The sequence below is a fragment of the Leptodactylus fuscus genome, chromosome 2, assembly GCF_031893055.1.
Source record: "Leptodactylus fuscus isolate aLepFus1 chromosome 2, aLepFus1.hap2, whole genome shotgun sequence".
Taxonomy (NCBI): domain Eukaryota; kingdom Metazoa; phylum Chordata; class Amphibia; order Anura; family Leptodactylidae; genus Leptodactylus; species Leptodactylus fuscus.
Genome location: NC_134266.1, coordinates 82683058 through 82708172, shown reverse-complemented (window position 1 = coordinate 82708172; position 25115 = coordinate 82683058). Strand labels below are relative to the sequence as shown.

Genomic DNA, 25115 nt, shown 5'->3' with positions numbered 1-25115 from the left:
GGTATTCATGAGTTGTTGACTAACCATGCTTTCTAGCCTCAGATTGACAGCTTTCTCCTTATTAATGTGTACAGAGAAAAATCTGTCAATCAGAGGTTGGATACCATGTATGCTTAAAAATAATGAATATTGATGACTTCATACTCATTCATAACATTGAAAAGATTACATGACTACACTATATAATTCATAACTTAAAGGCTGCAACTAATAAAGTGTACATTGCTCTAAATCTATACCACAACCACACAAGACAGACGGAACGCTAGAATCAGTGTGTCTGGTGATGTCTTACAGTATCCTAAGTGTCCTTAGCAAGGACGGCATAACTATGGTGAGATTCCCTGGCAAAGTTTCAATAGCATTCCCAATTCGATTTCTTTGCGGTTAGATGAATTACGGTAGCTCCATGGAAAAGCACACGATCGGAAAGTATTACTTTTCCCATTGGACAATTCTGCCTCAATGCCTCATCTCTCTATTCTGCAAAGGTAATGGATGAAATGTGGCAAGCTTTTAAAGGCAATCATCATAAAAATATAATCCCCATATTTATAGTGATACGTGCTAAATTCAACATGCTTAGTGGAGCGCCTTCATGCTAGTAATGCTAAAAGGGTCATTAATGGAAGTACTTAAGTACTTCACGCATTACAATGGATATTTCTAGCAGCCATATTTTAATAAATAATTCTATGTGATTATTTTGACCCTATTTATGGTGTATAAATAACTCCATATTGTATTCAAGTCAAAGTTCTCTGTGCTATGTGCACTTACAATTGGATAGAGATGTGTGTCATCCATTAAGTATTATTAGCATATCTACATTTATCCCATACATTTCAATAAATTAAAGAAATAAAAGCAAAGCATAACAGAATCAACATAAAATAGATCAAAATTTCTAGATCATAGAGCTACAACTTTTCCTTGTCCAAGAATTAGAAGGACTGTAGAAGACATTTTACGGGTATTCCTATTTTAGGCATTTACAGCCCGTATGACTAAATGTCTGATAGACGCATCTCCGATCTACGAGCAGAATGAGAGTCCTCTATTTCCCTGCTCGGCTCACTAGAGAAAATAATTCTGTACATTCTCAAATATTTCACAACTTAGCCGGACACAAAGTTGGATATGCAGGACTTTGTGTCCGGTTAAAAAAAAATGGTTTCTTCGCAGACAGGCAAAAGACGCACATGGGCGGTCACTTTGCAAACCCATTCAAGGGAACGTGTTTGGAAATTGACTGCTGGGTTTCCACCTGCTGTCCAGTTTCACCGGGGCAGAACATGGAAACCAGACGGATTGGCTAAACCAGAGACCAGGCGCAAATGTGAACCCGCCCTAAATTTTCTTGTAGAGATGATCATGGGGAGAGGTCCCACTGATTGAACCCATTAGCTGCTATCACTTACAGTAGCTGCTGGTACCTGTACATTTCATCAACACCGTAACATTTGGGGGCAAAGTTTATTTCATAGTGGCTATTAAAAGGAGTAAGCAACCATGTAATAGAGAGTGTACTAAGTTCTACGGTGTAGGGGGTCACTATTTCCAGCCATTCATATGCTCTTATAGAATTTATGTACCAGCTGTACTCATAGGGCAGCAGTTAAAGAGGTTCTCCATAGTGATGATCAATATGTGGTCTGTGGAGGTCCGTCACCCGAACCCCTTACAGATCACAAGTTCCGCCAACTGAATCTATCGCAGTGGACAGATTTTGCACAGGAGAGGAAACCAGTAATAGCCATTTAAGCACATGGACAATATTTTAACTATGAAAGTGCTCTTTAGTGTTGCTCAGTACTATCCAGTGAAATACCAATGAACAGCTAATGTTTGCATTACTTAAGACCATACCTTCTTACGTCATATTAGAAATATAATATGGAATAGAGATGCTCATTAATTACAGTACAATTTTAACCTGCTTTTTAACCTGTGTAAGCAGTGAACCCTTTTCATATTTTGTTACATTACATTTACAATTTAATAAGCCTTACCATTAGAAGATGCTGCATATGTGCTCTAATTGAGCCTGTGGTCTAGTGAAGAGCCTTTGGTTATAGCTGATATTTGGTCTGAGTATTCTTTCTCAAATTGGATTTGTTTAATTAAGTAGTTCTGATTGAACGGCAGAGCGGCTCCGGATAGTCGATAGCTAGACCTAAATGTTTTCCTTTTGTGAAAGCAGTGTGAAATTAGTTTGAGTGGACATGTCTCATTACTACGACTGCATTAAATTGGATCCATAATTAGACGGAATGAAAAAAAAAAATGACAAGTTTAGCTGATGCTTGCAAATCCCATAGATGTATAATACCTAATACATATAAATACAAAGGGCGCAATGCCGCCCGACATTTACTAACACAAGTCTGCACAACTTTCGTTTCCTGAACACCAAGCCTGGGAGGCTCCAAAGACCCTACTGTAAGTGCATTCAACCCCGCAAATGAATTATAGGCGCATTATGGATGAGTATGCTGGATCTCCTAAAGGTCTACTGACCCCAAGTGATAGCTTCATAAATAACTGTTAGGTCTGGACACATGACCGTAATACTGCTGCACATGCAAAGTGCTTGTGACTAGCATAAAGTACAGTACAGGAGAAACAGGGGAGGAATAAAGCTCTAGGTGGGGAACTGGAGAAAAGTTGTATAAATGCTGTTGGAAAAAAAAGTTAGTTTTCGATTTAGAAACTGGATGCAATACTGCTGTAGGAGCAGTGTGGCGGCTTTATTTACACACTTACTGTGTGTTGTTTTTATTATTGTATGTACACTATTTAGAGAAGCCTTGCATATTCACAACCCTCGCACCGGCAGAGCAGCAGCCTTATTTATGAGGAGGCCATGTCTCTTCATACATGAAGTGGCTCTTCCATTGGGCCATGTGCCTGTGCAGCAGTCTACGCAAGCTTGTAGCTGGTGAAGATTTCAATGCTGATTTGTTCTAATAAAGTGGTGTAAATGATATTAAATGTAATGGCACTCCCATCCCATAGCATATGCATAGGAGGTGCAAAAATCCCATGTGCGATAATGTTTGTTTCAACTGGTACTTAAAAAGAGGCATCTGGCATAAATGAATAATCAATCTCTCCTGAGTATGTAAAGGACTCTACATACCTGCATAGCTTAGACAAGTATTAAAGGGGTTGTCCAGGATAAACTGATAATTAACCCCTAAACTACCTCCCCCACCTAACTTCTAATTTATTTCAATTAAAAGAAATGTATAATTACCCATATCCCTGGAGTAGTCATGTGACTGCTCCGGGACACTTTCTGATAATCCGGTAATGTTCTGTTTCACCACTTCCGAAATGGAATGTCACACCATCGCTCTTCTCCCTTCCCTATCCCCATTGATACTTATCAAGCTTTCCTGTGTCCGGGGATGGCTCCTCATCCTCTTCCTGTCTGATAGCAGTGGGAATAGATTAGCCAAGGAGACAATCCCACATAATGGGTGGGATCAATAGACTTAGTGAGATAGGGAGGGTGGGATGGGCTAGTAATGAGCGGGATCGCTAGTCAGTGAGAGTGGGAGGGGCTAGGATTAGTGAAACAGTGATGGTGGGAGGGTCTAGGCTTAGTGAGCCGGACGGGAGTGTAATGGAGTGAGATAGGAGGGGGGGGGGGTGAGTGAGAGGGAGTTAGTGCAGCAGCTGCGCAGCAGGAAGGTATCACCAAGTGAACAAAGGGAGAGATTGCCAGCAGCAACCAGAGACATCCAGAAATCACTCCAAACACTACTAAAGGTATATGGGTGTACTTTTTAACCCATTACTAGCACTAACACACCTGTATTAAAAAAAAAAAATATGCCTGGAAAACCCCTTTAAGAAATACTGTGTGTAACTCTGCATAGGTAATGTAAATGGAAGAATGGAAGATTGTAGCATTCGTTTTCATGCTCCTTTTCTGTTTTAGATGTATTCAAGTGACAAAATAAGACACAGCAGTAAAAGTGTGTGCTTTTTTTTTTTTTTTTTTAGATTATATTGCAGAGGCTTCTGGGTAATTCTGATATTAAATGTTCTTTAGAAAATTGTTGAAACAAAGTCATCACATTTGAGCAATTTTAGTGTATGTATATGAGATAAGATCGTGAGGATTAATGAATTGATTGCGTTATTATTGACGTGCACGCACGCTTGTATAAGTGGTGCAGTCTTCCAACATTTAGGTTGCTATGGAAATAAAGAACTGAAAACTGATGAGACTAAGCAGCTTAAAAGTGTGGGGTCGTCCGTCTCCATCCATTATGTATCAAGGTGGTGAGAGTGATTCAAAGAGCAAGGCATTATCTCCTTACTAATTGGAGGTGTCTGGTGGAAAAAATAAATAAGAGACAAAAAATAAATAGATGAGCGACCAGTAATGGATTTGTGAGGCTCACATTTCAGGTAACTTCTAGAAGTAATTAGACATCACTGACACACACAGTTTCATTTCTCTCCTTCTCTGCCGAACCTGAGCGAGGAAATTAAAAAAGGCTTAAGTGTTAATGCACCTGAAGGTCCCACATTGTAATTTGATTAGTGTGTTTTGTTTTTCTATTCCTTTCCTGTTCTACTTATGTCTTCACCTTATTTTACCACGCAAACAAAAAAAATGACATTAAAAACCAAGCAGATTGAACAAACATGCCTGCGCCACCAAAAGCCATTCTAGTTGTTGTGAATAATTGACAACTACTAACCTGCTTACATTTCAATCTGGATTTAGATCTATCTATCTATCTCCTATCTATCTATCTATCTATCTATCTATCTATCTATCTATCTATCTATCTATCATCTATCTATCTCCTATCTATCTATCTATCTATCTATCTATCTATCTATCTCATATCTATTTATCTATCTCCTATCTATCTATCTATCTATCTATCTATCTCATATCTATTTATCTATCTATCTATCTATCTATCTATCTATCTATCTATCTGTTCACACTCATGACAATAATTCACCCGGATAAGGATGACAGATTATTGAAAAAAAAATGACATAATTATTTCTCACACACATATGTAAATGATTGCATGTGTTGAGGGTTTTACCACAAGAGGGTGTATAAGTGCTTTCCCTGCTGCCCTACAACAATGGTCTCATAGGTTCCTTTTGGGTAGTGTAGCCATTAACTGCTAGACATTTTGCCCAATTGACAGACTTTGAGAGGGGGTGCATCATTGGACTGAGAGAAATAGGATGGTATGGTCATTTTGACAAACTGCACGCCATCTAGGCCATTCTACCCAAGCTATTAACCCATTTATGCCGGTGTTATATATTTTTCAGTTCCAGTAATGGAACTCTAGGCATAAATGGGTTAAGGGGCGTTGGTATGAGCCATTACATGAGGCGAGGGCACAAAAGGCAAACTCAACAGCCAAAATCAGACCACTAGTAGTAGGATTGTTTGATCCACCAACAAGCATGAGAAGCTTTCTCAGTTTTCCTGTCCACAATCCAGACAAAGATAGCTCCTTCATTACACACTACTATTTCTGTCCAGGCCAGTTTTAGAAGTTCAGCATAAAAAATTTTTATGTTAAGGCAATAATTTCATGTCCTCCCATTGACAGCCAAACACCATCCATTTCCTTTCCAGTGGTATTATGAACAAGAATTCATGTTCTGGAACCTACTGATAGTAGGGTTAGAGTATTAAGGTATCATATTAAGAGCTTAGATCCTGAATTTGCTGTGGAGCAACACACTGCACCAACTATTGTTATGATCTGGGGATCCATCACATATGACAGCAGGTCAGCCTTAGTAAAGCTGTGAGGGACAGCGATGTGTGCACGATATCCTGCTGCCACCATTTTTACTCATGGCAGGGCTTACAAATGACATTTTTTTGCATGATGATACTTGCCCACACAAGCCAAGTTTTTCCCCAGAAATGTCTCTGCAATATTGCAGCACTTCCCTAGCCTGCCTGGTCACCAGATTTCTCGCCAATCAAGTGTAACACCGCCTTTAGGCCGACCTCTGTAGGCAGGGTTTGTTGTAGTTCTCACCTCACTATGGCGCACTGCCTCAACCCGAATCTTGCTAGGAACTCTGTAGGAATGCAGGAGGTAGATTCTCTTCTGATAGGGGTCCACTCAGGAAACCCCCACCTAAGCTCAGTAAATACTCAGAAATGTTGTGGGCAAAACTACTTAAACAGTTTATTATGGGAAAATGATAAAATGCAAGCATACAAATGTTTCAGTGATTCACATGATAAGGAACAGGTACAACCCAGGTAAACCCCTAGTGCTGGGAATGGGCTATGTGCCAGGCATGGCAGGCTTACTAAACTATAGGGAAAAGCCCAAGTTTAAGTCACTGTCCTATGTTCACCCCCCAATAATAGGTCATGGCTTGGCATTAACTTCAGCATCTGCTGTATGAAATGTGTTTCTTTCAATCAGTGGTTACAAAGGAATATATGGGATTAGCTAAAATGCAATTCTCAACAACCTACAAGTGTGCAGGATCTACAGACTCACTGCAACATCTGTGGTCAAATGTGCCACAAGATACTACTGTATAGGGAACATGTATGCCTCCTTGCCCAGCCATATGTCATCTTTCATTCAGGCTAGACATGGCCAAACTTAGTACTAGGGTTTCCTTTCAATTGTACAGTTTTCCTCAATAAAATTCTCCTTTCACTCTAGTATTGTAATCACTTACATATATCATCATTGCATTCATACATAACAAGTTTCATTTGATCCTTCTTGGTGCGTTGATTTTTTTTTGTCTATCTATCTATCTATCTATCTATCTATCTATCTATCTATCTATCTATCTATCTATCTATCTTTATCTGTTATTGATTTGTCAGTTTAGAGGCATGCCATTAAAATCCTGAACCCCAATGCAACATTTTTAATAGGGCCCCAACTTACTATGTGTTTTTTGCAATTCTCACATTGTCTCATGTTGTAGAGGGATCTTTGGCCCCCCTTCAGTTCCAGGTCACTTTAGCATCTGCTACCTCTGCACTAGCTATGTCCCTGTTTTTGTATCTATCTATCTATCTATCTATCTATCTATCTATCTATCTATCTATCTATCTATCTATCTATCTATCTATCTACTGCATCTATCTATCTATCTATCTATCTATCTATCTATCTATCTATCTATCTATCTATCTATCTATCTATCTATCTATGTGTTATTAATCTAATATCTTTCTACTCTATCTATATGTTTATTAACCAACCAACCGTATGTGTCTGTATATTTCTCTTAGCTGTATTCTACATCTGTCAATTATATAGATTTTCCACATGCTTGTGAGTATAATAATCTAAGTATGTATGTTCCATTTCTAGCGAATAAATGTATAAGTAAAGAGAAGTCTCATTACTTGTGAATTGGGACAGCTTTTACCAGAAAGCAATATTTGCCTCGGGTTTTGATTACAAACCTCCTTTGGAGATGGGTAATTGTGTAATTATTAGAGGCGGGGATGAAAGGTATGGTTCATTAGGACAAAATGACCATGAAATACTGCTATATATGACTAAATTTAGTTTACAGCCGTTTAAACGATTCTGCCTTGCACAGTTGTATTGACTGTAATGAGCATGGTGAAAGAGAGAGAATCTGTGCAATTTGGTATACCATTTATAGAAGCGAGTAAAATTTTATGTTTATTTGGTGATTTACTATCGCCCTGTGCTGCACACACAAAGACACACTTTATTATGGTGCTGAGTGAAATATATCTCTGAAGTAGAAGATTCCTCCTGCTATGTATTCTATGGGTCATGGCAAGAATTTTGTTTGAGATAAATTTGATGTTATAATGTTAAAACTGACTTTAGTTACCAATACTCAATACAGTGGTCTCTCAAGTTACAATGTCTTTGGGTTACAATACAATACAATGGTCTTTCCTGTACCAATGTAACCTAAAACAATATTTATTTATGTTAGGGGGAAGTTAGCTCAGTAGAAGCAGTGGTGTGGACACAAACAGTCAAGACAAGGACTCAAAATGTGCAGCAAATTGGTTTATTTAGAAAAAAAACAGGAAAATAAATAAACCTTGACTTCAGGCACAAAATGAACAAAACAAAATACAGCCTTAACTTCAACTTAACTGCTGGTCTGAGCCACTAGCTAAACAGAATGGATAACCTAACTATACATGTGGCTTACTTCCACAAAGCAGTCTCACCGGACTCAGGGTTACAGGACAGAACCAAACACCTCCTTTCACGTTATGGAACGGCACTGCAATGCAGGATCTGAAGCATTTAACTGGCTTAGTAATGAGCGCAGGATCTACACCTGGGCTGAGGCCTACTCCAGATCTGCCCTGGACCACACATATATCAGAAAGCTTGGGCTGCTTTATTTGGACTCCAGCACTCTGCCTGTCATCTTCTCACAATGTATATAGAGATTATTGTCTTGACTTGTGCTAATCCCTCTCCTGAATTGGGCTCACAATTTAGGCCCCTAACGCTGGGTTCACACCTGCGTTCAATGTGTCCGTACTATGGTTTCCGTCTTCTGCATGGCAGAAGATGGAAACCATAGACCGGGTCCGGCCGTGCGCGGCGGTGAGCGTTTTAGGCTCTCCGCCGCGAAACCAGATTTTTTTTTATCCGGACACAGAGTAGTGCATGTCCGACTCTGTGTCCGGATTATAAAACCCGGTTTCGCGGCGGAGAGCGCAAAACGCTCACTGCCGCGCACGGCCGGACAGCTTTCTCACCCATTCAAATGAATGGGTGAGAAAGTCTCCTGCAGGCTTCCGTCTCCTGCATCTGTTTTATGCAGGAAATGGAAACCTGCAATAAGGACAGAAGAACGCAGATGTGAACGAGCCCTAAGTATGTTTTTGGTAGCCATCGAGAAACTGGATTACCTGGAGGAAATTCACAGCAACATGTGAGGACCTTACAAGTTCATTCAGATGTTTGGCTATGAACTCAGTTTTCCAGTGCTGACCATTGAGCCATCATGCCCACTTAAAGGGAGCCTGTGACTAGTACCCAGCATATCAATCCAGCCCTGACAATAGATCGGCTAGCTTTTCCTGGATCATAGTGGTTTTCCCGTGTGAATTGGTGATTCAGATGCTGAGATATTACTGTATTTGTCAATATGCTAATGAGTTCTTAGAAGCAGCAAGGGCATTGCTTACAGTAAAATAGCTGCATGTGTTTTCAGTTTCATAGATTATTTCACCAAATCTATTTAACTGAATGTGGCTCTTGACCAGTCCAAGCTGAATATAGTTTACAGTGCCCAAAAAGTTGTGGACCTGAGCCCTAGCGGTTCCTTTATCTCAACCACCGCTCTATACAATCCTTCATCATAGCAGACATAGTAGTGAGAAGTATGTGGCACCAAGAACGTTCCAGTGATCTATGTCGGCTCCTGTTGATAAATGCTTGATGATGGAATACATCTTTAAAAATGAATTCATTTCTAGTCATTCTGTGAACGGCCATGTAATATAGTCAGTTATTTAGTTATCGCTGATCCTGTAATACAGGCAGATTTAAAGTCTATATACAGTGCAGATTATGTAGAATACATCTCATGTCCTTGTACTTTAATAGGGAATATGTTTCTAAACCTTCTAATATGGGAGCTGTTAATGCAAGCAGTAAAATTTTGCACCTGCTATCTTCATTACCAGGAAATTAATCTGTACCTTGCCGGAGAGAGATTAAATTATAGTTTGAGCAGTGGAACTGTTGTTTTGTAAAGAAGGCTTAGATGTTACAGAGCACCAATAGGAAAGACGTAAGACTATCCAGGCTTATGGGCTGACAGCTATTTTTATGGTGTTCTTTAAAATACACTTCTGCACACAAACTAAGTGCTACACAGATCTCTGAATATTTTATGAAGCATAATTGGCAGTGCAAGATGCATTACAATGGTGTTTCTGTCCATTGGGAGACAGGCCATAGCACCCATGTGAGATGATACAAAGAGAATAACAGCTGCAGCACAACATAAAATAATGAATCAGCTATACAGTTACCACTTGTATGAATATACTGCACAAAATGTGTGCAATAAATGTGTCTGTGTATTCATTTGTGTTTGTATGTATCAGATTATGTAAGAACCCTATGATCCTACAGCATATTCATGTATATATAATATCCAATTTGTCCTTGTATTATGTATTTTGCTACAAGAAATATTGCTATTTTAGAAAAATATAAATAGTCTTTTGTCAAGGACAAGAAAACACACATAACACAAGGATCAACCAGCTTTAAAGTAAGTAAAGGTGTTACGACCGAGCAATTGTAAAGTTTGTGAACCCTTGACTTACAGATGTGCCAACACTGGCTGTACCTGTTCACCTGTTTCAAAGTATTCCAAGATTAATGGCGTGAAATGAGCAGCTTTGACAATGGTTGTCAGAATATAGCTTTATTATTGTGTCATTCATGTTTCATTGATACATCTCAAACAGTTCAACAGTTTAGTGCAGAAAGTAAACATTACAATGTGAAATTATTCTGTTAACGGGGTTTTCCGGTGAACATAACTGTGACACCAATTCCCAGCACTTGCCGGCATACTATTTTCCCAGCAGACCTAGCGACCTGGCCCCCTCAGTGAGCGCGCTCCTGTTTCTGGATTCGAACGTCCACCTGCTATTCCCTGCCTGCATGTTAGTATCAAAGTCTGCTTTTCTAGCTACACACTTGCAATGTCTCAGTTCCTGTTCATATTCTGTTGTTATTGTGATATCCTCCTGTCTAAATATCTAAGTTAGGGCTGTCAACCAGTGGAAGCTCGCCCTTCCATCTGCTATATCTGAAATATGTCCTAGTTTGTCTGCCTTGTTTGGATGCTAGTCTTTCTGTCTGCCTTTACTGAACCATGCCCTAGACTTTGCTGCCTGTTTGGATGCACGTCCTTCCATTCTGTATGACTTCTGCCAAGTATCATTTTATTATTTTGCGGTCGCATAGTGCTTCCACTCTGCTTGTATCTTTGCTACCCTGGGGCTTCTATTGGATCTCTTCTATCTGTGGCCTTTGGACTTGCTTGTACCTCTGCTACCTGCCTGATCCCTGCCTTTGACCTGGCTTCCTGCTTCTGATTTAGCATCTCTGTTACCAGTCTGGAACTTGTGTCTGTTTTTAGCCTGAGCATGTATTCTACCTGTTCTGATTTTAGCTTGTGTTCACACTGTGTGATTGTGCCTGTTTCTGTAGTGCACTGCACTATATATCTAACCTGCATTGTCAGCTGCTAACATACAAAAGCCATCACAAAAGGTTGTGATTTGACAGATGTATAGATTATAGATCTGCATATCTGGGGGTTAAAGGGTAAAAAAATGTTGTATGCTTTGTTTCCCCAGTTCAATCTGGTTTTGTAGCACAGTGGGTAAATAATCCGCTGACCATTACATATTTACATTCACAGACAATTAAATGTTAAATATTTTTTCATATACAAATAATGAAAAAAAAATTTGCAGAATTGTAAAGATTTTTTCTAACTATCTTAGTTGTGACAATCTTCTGTGTTGACTGGTTGCCAATGCATATGGCCATGAATGCACAAACTTTCAATGGTCTGGGTAATGTCAAAAACTCAGCTATGATTTCCTTATTGTGGACAGGTTGTCAGACAAAGACACCCCAAGTATGAGCAAATAACGCAGCCATAATAAGGAAACCATGGCTGAGCTTAGTTCCAGACCATAGAAAGTTCCTGCGTTCATGGTCATAAACATTGGCAACCTATCAGTCCAAAGTTTGTCTCTAACCACTGCAAAATTTTTGATGACTTCTATTTGCAAAAATGTTTAACTATAATTGTCTACAAATGTAAATATTGTTATGTTCATGTGAAACCCCTTTACATATGTCAAGTGACCTAGTGTAGCCATTGCAATTACTGTATGTTTAAAGGGATTGTGTCAGCAATTGCATTGTTGTGTACGGTTGTCTTTACACTTTGCCAACATACACTCATTTTTCAAAAAAACAGCTTTTTATGTCAGAAACAGAATGTGGGAAGCTTCATCAAGACCGGTATGTTAGTGGAAAGTGTGTCATCATGAATTAGACATATCCCTTTGGCATAGATTCTAACGTTAGTTATGCCACTTGTGACATAAATGATAAAGAATACGGTATAGGTGGCAGATCTACCCATGTCTCGCCTGTCCTCATCCGGAAATTAGTTGAAGCTAAGGCAAAACCGCCAATTGCAACTATTTTAGCCGGAAGTGCCATTAAATAGTTGCAAATCAATGATGTGTGACTATTTTACGCTTCTTTCCTTGCATAAGCAATTCAGTGAAGCCCTTCCCTCCCCCTCACCGATCAACGAAGGAAAAAGACTGTCTGATTCCATATGGGTGATGTGAGTGTTTAATAACTGGAGCTTTGGATGAAGACTATGGCTGTGTAAAGGAAAGTGTAGAGAGTAGAGTTAATGTTAATTTTATTACCTAGAATATATTGGAAATAATCTAGAAAACAAACGTTTTTATTTTTGTCTATAACAAGGTAATAGATAAGATTTCTTTAGTTCAATTGATACTTATATAGCTAGAGTTGTGGAGTTGGTAGACCAAATCAACAATTCTTACTCTATTTTTCCACAGTCCGACTCTGACTTCTGCTCTGATTCCAACTCCTTAATAAATGGATGACATTCATAGTCAAACTGAAACTGCAAAGCCCCTCTAATTCATGAGATTCTAGAGATGTAATTATTCTGAAAGTAAATATGCAACATACTAATTCTAAATCTTCTACTGTATTTCTATAACACACAGCAGCAGCAGCATAGAGGACATCATTGAACAATCCTGAACAGTGTATATTGTCTCTCTTTACCTCTCCCACCTCTCCTCCACTCTTTATAGTTTTATTTTTGTACATTATTATGGGCATTAAATGTTGTTATACTTGTCAGGTTAAAAAAAATAGCTGAATCCTTAAGCAGGCATTGCAGGGATATGGTTTGAAGTGAAATTCAACTGAGTGCACTGACACCTTTTGTGACTGGAACAGGTGATTTTGGCATATATACTGTATATGAAGAGGTATAAGAGAAAGGAAATCCTTATAACATCAGTAGAACACTTTCTATGACTATTGCCTGATGAGCAATTTTTAGAGACTGACAGATACCAGAGAGCAATAGAACAAAGTACTTAAATCCAACTTTGCACTGGGAGATAGGACTAAAAGCCGTAAAGTTAGTTTGACTTATGCTAAATTTGGACCCAGGTTATCACCCAGCAACTAATGTAAGAAATACATGCTCTGAAATCTGAAAGCAGGTCAAACCAGGAGGGCGGACTCAAAAGAGTAAACATATCCAGGCTGGGGTAAATGTGAGAGCTCACAGTCAACAACAAAATTAGAAGACAAGGTCAAACAAGGTCAAACAAGTGCAAAAGAAAAAGAAAACTATATATATATTATGGAAAAAAATTGTATCACTCCAACACTTAGAAAAGGTGTGGGTTTATTCCAAGCAGAGCGACGTTTCAGTTCTTATCAGAATATTCTTGAGTGTCAGAATATGGAAACTTTAAAGGGATTCTATCATTGTCATTCATTCAGTAATCCTCCCAACCATTTTTGAATAAGGAAAGGCTGAGTCATCATCATCCTCATCAACAAAAACCTTCCTTGCTCTCACCTCGCCCCTGATTACACAGATCACACAGTGCTCAGAGAACATCACAGACACTTCCAGGTGCACCGTGAAGGCTAATTAGCATATCAATAAAAGCAGGCTAATTTAAAAACGGCTGGGAGGATTAATGAATAAAAGGTATGTCTGGAATAGCCTTTCTAAATGCTATGCAAATATACGCTTAGTTAAAAATCACTATAGCCAATGATAGACTCCCTTTCATTATATTTATTTATTTTTATTTTTTTTTCAGTATTTGGGATTTTTGTTAAGAGGTTAAAGTGCAAATAAACTATATAAATGTTGTATCCCTGGAAACAGAATACAGGTGACATGTCATTTTGGCTACACAGTGAATGTCGTAAAAATGAAGCCCACAAGAAAGTCTCAAATACAAATATACTTTCTCTCTAATTCCACCGCATTCTTAATTTTTTCCAGCTTGTACAGAATAAAAAATGTTTCATTATACTAAAAAAACAATTTGTCCTGAAAACATTAAGCCCTCATATGGGGCTCTGTGAATGGAAAAATAAAAAAAGTTATGGGATTTGGAAAGTGCGGAGTCAAAAACGAAAAGTGAAAAATGTCACCAGCAGAAAGGGGTTAAATATCCCTCCTCAGCTGCTGATTGGTTCAGCATCACAGAGTTCTGATTAGCTACAGAGTCAGAGAAAGTTTCATATGTTGACATGGCAACCTTAAGGCAACAGGAAATCTTCTAAAGCTACATACATTTGAACATATTATATGTAGACATTCTCTTAGGCCTTATTCACACACCCATTTTTCACTGAGCTATGTTGTTTTTATGGAAGAATATTGTCTGTTTTGATCAGTTTTGCGAAATCCAGTATATTGGCAGGATTTTGCCAAGTCATGGTCCAAAACAGAGCATGTGTTCATTTTGTCCGATTAACCTACAGTCCATAAAAAAGTGAACCCCTAAAAAGAATCCTTAAATTCAATGGACAAGTGTGCTGTCTTTGATGAACACGTACAGAAAATAGCAGTGTGAATAAGGCCTAAGCTTGTGATGTGAATACAAACTGAAAGTACCACCATGAAAAAAAAACAAAAAAAAACTGAAATCAGGTGGTTTTAGGGAATTGTGCAGGCCGACACTCCGAGCGAAAAAATATAGAACAGATCCTATTCCTGTCCTGTTTTGCGGCCCTTGCTTCTGTGTTTCCTAATCATTTAGTGGAAGGGGCCGTGGAAGCAGGGCCAGTGCATGTATGGCACACGGAAGAAATCCGCAAGTCCCCCATGCACCACCTGTGACTTTACTTCACAGCCCACCGGAAGCACAAATTGTGAGCAACCGGCCTGAGGTTTGGTTCACATATGCATTGGTAATTTGTTTGGGGGAGTCCCCATGGGGACACCCCCAAACGGACTACTGAATGCATTGAGAAGCGGTGTGCAGTGAAAGCACACAGACCCCATAGACTAAAATGGGGCTCATGTGCTTTCCGCACGGTCTCCGCATGGAACATGTGGACAGAAAAGTAGTTTACGATCTACTTTCTTGTCCGCATGACTCGTGCGGAGACCTGGGCACGTTCACTGCACACCGCTTGCCAATGCTTTCAGTAGTATGTTCGGGGGGTCCCCATGCGGACTCCACCGAACGGATTACCGACGCAGATGTGAACCAGGCCTAAGAGCCTTAGCTGCTGAGATATTATTGTGTTAGGGGCTCTTTTGCTTCTAGTTAGTAACTTGGCTTTTACTTCTATGAAGACAACCCTGACGATACTGTAGTGAATGAATAAAATGAATAAATCAAAGTATATTATACAATTACGCAGTAGGTGCCACTACTCAAAATGACACCCATGTAATTCATATTTCCCAATAATTAATTCACTATAAGTATCATGTGAAGTTAGTTACATTAGTAAGATCATTATTATGTCTTGCTATAAAAGAAAACCTCTCTCATCCTAAGTGTTGTCATAAATTTAGAGTTCATCTTTTAAGATGTGAGCGTTGCCATTAAAATGTAATTTTCCTTGGTCCAGTACACTAAACTATCACTTATTTTGGTAATTGGTCTTTGACAGTGATGTAAAGGTATAACAACTTAAATTTCAGTCTGTAAGCTCTGACCCTAGCAAATGAAAAAGTTGAACTTCTTCCAAGTGAAAACTAATCTAAATCATTTAATGCAACGCATTCACATCTTGCTGATCAACAGTAAAGACACAATTAAACGTGTCCTTCTCTGTGATACGGGAATATTAACAAGAAAGAACTTTCTCTAAAGACTTAGTGAGCTAAAAACTTCACTTGAAACAAAAAACTTTTTTTTTTTTACTTTGAACCCGTATGTTGATTATTATAGGTAGAGTCATCTGACATAGATTTGACTCTGTAAAAAGTCACAACTTTTGGGTCTGAAACTTTTAAAAAGGCAATTATGACCATTTTTGTTTCAAGTGCTCTTTTTATGTGGCCCTTGAAGATTCGGGGCAAGACAATGGGCACGGCCATCGGCTGCACCATATTTATCAACATGTACTTTTGTGGTATAAGTGACAACAGAAATCTAGACTACCAATGAGATTTATGCTGCTATACTTGTCATTTTAGGTAATTTCACTCAGTTTCATACCTTAAGAAAATCATCCAGAGATCTGAATTTCTAGATCCCCAGACCAACTTCCTACCAACTGCTTTCATTCTCTCACAACAGGGAATATTTATAAGTGTCCTGACAGCAACAGTTCATCTTCAACTTATATGTGGCTTGGGTCAAGAAGTAGACAGAGTAAGTGAGGAGTATAATTTATGGATTAGGAAACAATGAAAAAATTATGATCTTTTACTGTAGAAGTACCACTGCTCGGATGCTACATCTAAGCAATATAAGTTGATAATTCTCTAAACTCTGGTTGCTAATAAATAATTACCTATATCATGAATATATGGGACTCACAGCCCCTTGACCCCCCCATCCTGCTCAAACTGCATTCCTGCACACACTATTATGCAATGGAGACTGCTGTGGTCCAATCTTAGACTCCGCCTCCTCACAGATGAGCCTTCAACAGAACCAGCGTTGATTGGCCGAATGCTGTACACTGTATAGCATTTGGCCAGTCAACGCTGGTGAATGCATTTTTATGAGAAAAAGTCAGCTCCCGCATAACCGAAAGCTGCCAGCTCTCCCAACCAGCAAGGATGAGCCTGCTGCAGAACCAGCGTTGATTTGTATAGCATTCGGCCAATCAATGCTGGTTTTGCAGGACGAGTAAGGGCCGGTTCACATTAGCGCTTGCCTTCCATCTGGAAGGAGTCTGCAAGAGGACCCCCCGAACGGAATATCAGCACAACTGCAAGCTCTGTGCAGTTAAAGTGCAAGGACCTCATAGACCAGGGGTCCTCAAACTTTTTAAATAGTGGGCTGGAGGCAGAGCAGGTCGCACAGACATCGAGAGCGGTGCCCTCCAATAGGTAAAGTGAAGTGCGCTCCATGGCCTGGCCCGAGCTCCCCAGGAGCTTCATTATAAATGCACGCCTGCCGGCGTTGTTGGCGGGACCAGACAGAAGTGCTTGGCGGGCCGCATGTGGCCTTCGGGCCGCAGTTTGAGGACCCCTGCCATAGACTATAATGGGTTCCGTGTGCTTGCCGCGCACTGCCTGCACAAATCATTCATGCGTGGCAGTGTGCTGCAAGCACACGGACCCATTATAGTTAGAGATGAACGAACGACGTTCAATCGAATTGGTATTTGAAGGAATATCAGGCTGTTTGAGATATTCTATTCCAATCGAATATCACGCGGCAAACACACTAAATATTTGTATACCCCTCCCACCTTCCCAGGCGCTTTTTTTGCATCAATAACTGTGCAGGGGAGGTCGGACCACAATGGAGAACCAGCGAATGCTGTACACTGTATGGCATTCGGCCAATCAAAGCTGGTCAATGCATTCCTATGGGAAAAAGTCAGCTCCCGCTGTGCGCTCATTAGTGGCGTAATACAGTGACTTGGGAATGTTAGATGCCCCCAGCCATGCTTCCCCTCCCAGTTGCATTCCAGAGGTGCTGTAATCATTTCCTGAGGTTTCATAGTGGACTTGGTGACCCTCCTGAGTCAAATAGTGGTTTCCCATGAAATGAAGCTTTTTTTCCCCATAGACTATAATGGGGTTCGATATTCGTTCAACTAGTCGAATATTGAGGGGCTATTAAAAACGAATATTGAATATTTCACTGTTTGCTCATCTCTAGTTATAGTCTATGGGGTCCGTGCGCTTTAACTGTACAGCGCTCCTCCTAAACACTCTCCTCCTGCTACTCGTGGACTTGGTGACTCTCCTTTAGTCGAATAGTGGTTTCCCCTGAAACAAGCATTTTTTCCCATAGACTATAATGGGATTCGATATTCGATCGAGTATTGAGGCTCTACTTGAAACGAATATTGAATCTCGAATATTTCACTACTCGCTCATCTCTATTAGTTACCTCTCCTGGGCTCCGGTGCATTCGCCACAGATCTCTACAATGTTGTAGCAGACATCACCTGATGTCTATGACATCACCAAGCAGGACTGAAGCCTGCAGGAGCACAAGAGAGTAGCAGTGTTCTTTATGTTCCCTCCCCTCCCCTGGGCCATCATTATACTCAGGATTTTGAAAAGACCCCAGAGTATAAAGATAGCAGTGTGTGTGGGGTTCGCGGGCCCACAGCATCACTTATCGATTTTGGCTCCTACTCACAGCCACATCCACAGAAGTCCCTAATGTCCCAGGTCCTTTGACAGCAGCTACCTCTGCTACCATGATAGATACATCCTTGCTTCTTAAGACATATACAAGAGATGAAAGAAATGACCAAAAGATACAGATAATATATATATAAGATACAGATGACATTGCCTTGAACAATAAAATAATACAAATGGAAAAAAAATATGATATTCTACCTCACAAAATAAATCCAAACATACTGCACTTTCTACAGCTGAAACCACGCAGGCCATGCAGGAAGAAAAACATTTTACCTTTGATCTACATTATGAATGAAGGCATCAAAAGGTAGAGACCACTAGCAGCTTGGAAACACTAAGGACAAAAAATAAAGGCAAATTAGAGGGAAGAACAACCATTAGACTGTGAATGGTTAATTATGGTGGAGCTGACACCCATCTAGGGTACATGATCCTTAAACAGTAGGTGGCCAGTGGTGAAGGATCTGGGTTTTCATGATAGAAAGCATCCTGGATTGTAACATGCTCCAAAAATTACAGTTTTACATTTCTCATTTCTGGAACAAGAATTAACCATTTCTGTTTTTTCCAAATATCCTATTGGTTAATCCCTAAGTTAATAGAGAAGAGTCTCACAATTCAGGACCTTAGCACCGCGTGGTTATAAAGATCATTTCATGTGCTGGAGGATCCAGCAAGATTGTGAATTACTTGAAGAGCTTATTGAGCTGTGTAATGCTTCATTTCCCCTGCAGTGGTGCTGCGGGGTCAGTGAGCCCTTGCTGCCGGCCATCCCCATAGATTACTGCTGGTCAGTGAAGAACTTTGTACGGAGCTAATTCATTCATGTCCAGTATATGGAATAGATTTGGAACTGGAATATTTGTATTACAATATGTATAACTGTTATAAGAAGCAACAATCTATTGCCCAGGGTGTCCAAATAAGACAAAATATATCACAACTTTCTAGTGAGAAAATTCTTCAACCTCAAGGGTTCATTCATGCACGTACTACACCAGTCTTCTAAACCACAGATTTTGACAGATCCTATTGGATTATAATACTGTCCGTCAATCTCCCTCGGGGATTGCAGTATTTTTTTTTTGCTAGAAAAACACTGCAATCTACATTTATGCTTGCTGTAAAAACTAGGAGACCTCATACGAGAACAGAGCATTATGAAGGCTGAAGAGTCTCAATTTAATGTAATAAGTGGACTGTACCTGCTAGAAAGCACTGTATACAGTATCCAAGCAAATTGGATAAAAGAAAGCATATATGATGTAATGGGTTAATGCTATATACAATATTATTTTCATTTGGAGACTTTATCAGAAGGATAAGGATAAGTAGTTTGACTGGACATGTGTTTCTATAAGGGCATATGTAAGCAATCAAATGTTTAAGAAGATTGCAGCACATATTCTGCACCGAGGAAATGCACAGCACTGCGAGAAATCCACTTGTACGAGTAAAAGGTAATTTATTACAGTGGATGTGGTAAATCTGGTTAATCCGCATGAGGGATTGCAAGAGAAAAATCTAAAGATCCTCTGCCCTAATACCAGTTATACTGAAGTTCTAATTCCTAGAAACAAAAATTTCTAATGCTAAGTCATAACTTCTAAAATTCATACATTTACCCTGGCATGCAATTCTTTTTTCTCAAATAATTGCATTAGGTGATCGTACATTAAGCCCAGTGTCACTACTATATATAATGTTATAGTGAGAATATATATCGTATACAATATATATATATATATATATATATATATATATATATATATATATATTGTGTGTACTGTATTCAAGAGGATGTAAATATTTCATGTTATGCGCAGTGGGTGCTTATTTACTGACAGCAAGCCCATGAAAGAAAAGAGATTTTGCCCGTTGGATACAGTAAATTAGTTGTAAAATATTGCAGGATCTCCCGGTGGAGTCATTTCTCTGAAATCATAGGGACATCCGTCACAGAAGTCACAATGAAGGTGACACTTTTATGAGGAAAGCAGAAAACAATAAAAGTCGATAAAAAATCTATAAACAAGTCACCGGGTCGTAGTGTGAGACCATTGATGATAAACCAAAACAGGCAGACTGCTTTTCTTTCCTCTTTTTGACCTTAGTTTAAAGCTACATGTTCCATTTATGATCACATAATGTAAAACTTTTGATATGGTGTGCTTTCATGTAACAGGGATTAAACACCTTGGGTGACTATTTATATGTAAGTAACATAAAGTGACCCGATTAGTCACTGATATGTTTAATTGGAGGGGGGCGGGGTTAAATAAAGGATAAAGGTAAATATAAACAGAGAATGGTAACCACCAATTGGCATTTTCCAATAGTATAATACATATAATGGAGAGGTTAAAGGGTTTATCTTGCTTCCTACATTGATGGTCTATCTTTAGGTCAATATTAGCTCTGCGGGGGTCACTGGTACAGAGTTCACAGTATTGTTTACATACTACAAGCCGCGCTGCCCATACAAACTGTAGCATCAAGTGTGGGTACTGCAGTGTTGTTCCCAAATATTAATATATGCCCTGTCTTCGTACTGGTGATGTGTGGGGGTCCTGGGCTTCAGACCCCCGCAGATCTAATATTGATGACCTTTCTGTAATGTCTCTGCCTGTTCGGGCCACTGCGCCACCCTCTGCTCACATGCTGCGGTGCAGGAGGCATGTGCAGTTTGGTTCCTTGCTTAGAGTTTTTGGTTGCACTGTGTGAACATGGCTCTAGTTCTGTAATTGAAATTCCACCACACCCATCTTCTTCCCTTGTTTGTCTCTGTTCATGAAGTAGTTAATTTTAGTCTTGCCTTGTGATTGACAGCCGACCTTCCTATCAAGTCCAGGGTGGGTTCTTCCTCCCTATGTATTCTTGGCTCTCATTCACACTGGTGCTTGCTTTGGCTCATGCTTGCTGGCTTTTCTCTTGCTGTTTATTATTGTACTCTGACTCTTGACCCCTGGCTTTCCCTACTGACTATTCTTTGGACTTCGATTTGGCACTGCATTGCTCGACTGTTACCGAACCCTTGGCTTGCTGACCTCCCTTTGTTGTTGTTTGTCTTGTCTCCATTTTCTGTTTCACGTATATAGGAAGGGCCCGTCGCCAAGTTGCCGCCTATTACATAGAATAGGACCAGGCAAGCAGGAAGGGACAGTGGGGGGCTTCAGCTTAGGGCTCACTGTCTCTTGTGCCCCTTTCCCAGGGTATCCAGCAGCTACTGGGAAATTGCTCCTATTGCAATTCCCTTACACTATCCTAAGTATAGGCCCTTAATAAACAGTCTACATAGCTACTAACATATTTAAAGATTCAACCTCCCCTTACTCATAGTTTTTTTTTTATATCACGTGAATTAAAAGTTAATTTTTATATATGAAGATTCACTCATTTCCTGGACCTTTTACTATATTTCTCGTGCATGATTCCTATCTCCTAAAGTCCAGCCAGTGTTCCAGGCATTGAATCAAGGTATTTGTGTCAATTTCTGAAACTGGAGGGTGAGCTATAAATGACTCCTGTTACATGTTTTTTGCATAGGACATCAATGTTAGAAACTAGATAACCCCTTTATTGTAATGTTAATGAAACACAAAAGAGACTGGCTTATGAAAACTTGCATTTATAAAGTCATTTCTTGGGGAGGGGGCTTAATATTTTCGACAATTTAATATGTTCGACAAAATAAGTCAGTAGTGACTAAGGTAAATCCAATTTCAGTAAACTAAACATATAGAACTGTCATAGAAAACAAGATAAAAAAATCAAGGACAGAATAATAGCACTTGTGAATATTGTTATCGGCAGCATCAGATAAGATGTCATATAAAGAATAGCACCAGGGTGAATCAATCCATTGTTGTCATAGAGGAGGAATTTGTCTGGGATGGGAGAATATTGTTCAGTAGCCTGATACAGAATAACAAGGTATGGGAAGATGACAGATTTGTGCCTATATTATTGGGTGTATGTATTACCAAGGCACCCATAGCTTCAGTAATTTACCATATGATTCATTCACCCAGCTGGTTCGTTTCTGTTTAGTTGATCAATTTCCGCAAAACTGTGATCCAACCAGGCTTCCTTTTGAAAGCATTGAAGGCCGATAATGTTATTGCTATTGTTTAATCATTAATATAGGAAATGTAGAGAAATATGAAGAGCGCAACAACAGTAAAGCCAAATAAGCATAATCCCGGAATTGTTGTATGCGCCAGATCAAAGGGCATTTACTGGATTGCAATATTGATAAGCCTTTTTATCGGATAGTCTCTTAATATCAGATTTTTGCCGGTCCAACTCTATGTTGAGTGAAAGAGTTAATGTTGAAAACCCTGGGTGGTTTTAGACAGTAAGGCCTAATTCATACATCCGCATATCACGTACATGTGGCGTCCACTTTTTTTACAAACGCTATATGTACCCATTCATTTCAAAGAGTTTATTCAGATGTCCACAAAATATAATGGAAGCACACCATTTTTTTCATTGACATTGATGGATCACACCAGTGAAAGTCTTTGGCTCTGTAAAGAATACGGATTACATCCAGGAATAGCACGAACCTCATACGTCCATGCGGACGTGTGAATGAGGCTTAAGACTTAGGGCCCCTTCACACGGCGGATACGCTCACTGCTTTGGAGCGTGTAAACGTTCCGTAGCAGCGGCGTCTAAAGCAGTTCCCATTGTTTTCTATGGGAGCCGGCATACGTGCGCTCCCCATAGAAATGAATGGAAAAAGCAGCCCATTCATTTCTATGGCGAGCGCGCGTCTGCCGGCTCCCATAGAAAACAATGCGATCTGTTTTTAGACGCCGCTGCTACGGAACGTTTACACGCTCCAAAGCAGTGAGCGTATCCGCCGTGTGAAGGGGCCCTTAATGCACACAAATGAGTTGTCTTCGGATATTCCATCCTGATCCAATTCTTTGTAAAGTAAGTCGTATTCAAACCTGACACACAGAACAGGAAAACACTTCCAAGTTTATAGTCAGTTTCCAAAATGGCGGAGCACATCAAGTCTAACTAGGTCAATGGTAAATCCAGGTGCCTTTCAGAAGCAGACTAAAATATAGTGCAATAGATATAAGCAATGGTTTCGAAACGCCTTGCGTAATACTGTATTAACAAGTCATCTGCAAATGTGTCTGAGCTGTCTGAGGTTATATCAGGTCTGAAACGTTACCTAGAGGTAGAGAAGCTGGGGAAATACTGTATATGACATGGAGTATTATAATAAACTGCAGCTTTCAATTACATGTTCTAGCAAGTATGAGAGAAATTTGGGAATATTACGTTCACATGTAGAGAATATACCTAGGTCACAGATTTTGATGCATAATAAGAAAATGTCACCAAATAATTGAAATGTCACATTACAATGTCAGTCTGCCTTTTAAAAACAATGTACAATTTGGGAAATTTCCAAAACTGTCTAAAACAAAATCTTCCCATAACAACCAATCACAGCACAGATCTTATTCCTTATAGTGCTGTGCTAACATTGGTTGTTATAAAAAAAACTTCCCGAAATCTGGTCGATTGGATATCATGTGTGACCAGTGGTTAGGATTAGAGATGAGCAAACAGTGAAATGTTTGAAGCTTGATTTGAGTAGCCGCTCAATACTCGACTGTACGATCGAACATCGAACCCCATTATAGTCTATGGGGAATAAATACTCGTTTAGGAGGAAACCACTCAGGAGGGTCACCAAGTCCACTATGACACCCCAGGAAATGATGCCAACACCCTGGAATACAACTGGGACAGCAGGAAAGTATGTCTGGAGGCATCTAACATGCCCAAGTCACTGTATTATGTTGGGATCCCTGTCAGCTTGCGATATGCAGGAGCTGACTTTTTCCCATAGGAATGCATTGACCAGCGTTGATTGGCCGAATGCCATGCAGAGTACAGCATTCGGCCAATCAACGCTGGTTCTGCCGGAGGCTCGTCTGTGAGGAGGCGGAGTCTAAGATCGGGCTAGAATGGAGACTGCTGTGGACCAATCTGAGACTTCACCTCCTCCGGCAGAACCAGCGTTGATTGGCCGAATGCTGTACTCTGTATGGCATTTGGCCAATCAACGCTGGTCAATGCATTCCTATGCCGAGATGTAGCAGTGCTGGCCATGCGCTCAGCTTGGCTACACTGGAGATGCAGCTGAGCTGAGTGCACGGCCAGCACTGCTACACTGGAGATGTGAACCCTGCTGCACACTGAGCTCTGCTGCATCAGAGATGTAGGAGAAGCTGAGTGTGCGCTGAACCCTGCTACACACTCAGCTCTGCTGCATCTCAGCAGAGCTGAGTGTGCAGCAGGGTTCAGCGCACACTCAGCTCTGCTTCACATCTCTGGTGTAGCAGCACTGAGCGCACAGCCAGCACTGCTACATCTCGGCATAGGAATGCATTGACCAGCGTTGATTGGCCGAATGCCATACAGAGTACAGCATTCAGCCAATCAATGCTGGTTCTGCCGGAGGAGGCAGAGTCTAAGATTGGTCCACAGCAGTCTCCATTCTGGTCCAATATTAGACTCCGCCTCCTCACAGACGAGCCTCTGGCAGAACCAGTGTTGATTGGCCGAATGCTGTATTCTGTATGGCATTTGGCCAATCAACATTGGTCAATGCATTCCTATGGAAAAAGTCAGCCCGCGCATATCGTAAG

At 40.1% G+C, this 25115-nt stretch overlaps 1 protein-coding gene and 1 long non-coding RNA gene across 2 annotated transcripts in view; one reads left to right on the top strand and one right to left on the bottom strand.

Annotated features, from left to right (window-relative positions):
• LOC142194750 (uncharacterized) overlaps window positions 1-25115 on the bottom strand; it is a 231383-nt gene that overhangs the window by 35189 nt on the left and 171079 nt on the right. The window lies entirely within an intron of this gene.
• The window catches only part of TAFA3 (TAFA chemokine like family member 3), a 374342-nt gene that overhangs the window by 255481 nt on the left and 93746 nt on the right, over window positions 1-25115 (top strand). The window lies entirely within an intron of this gene.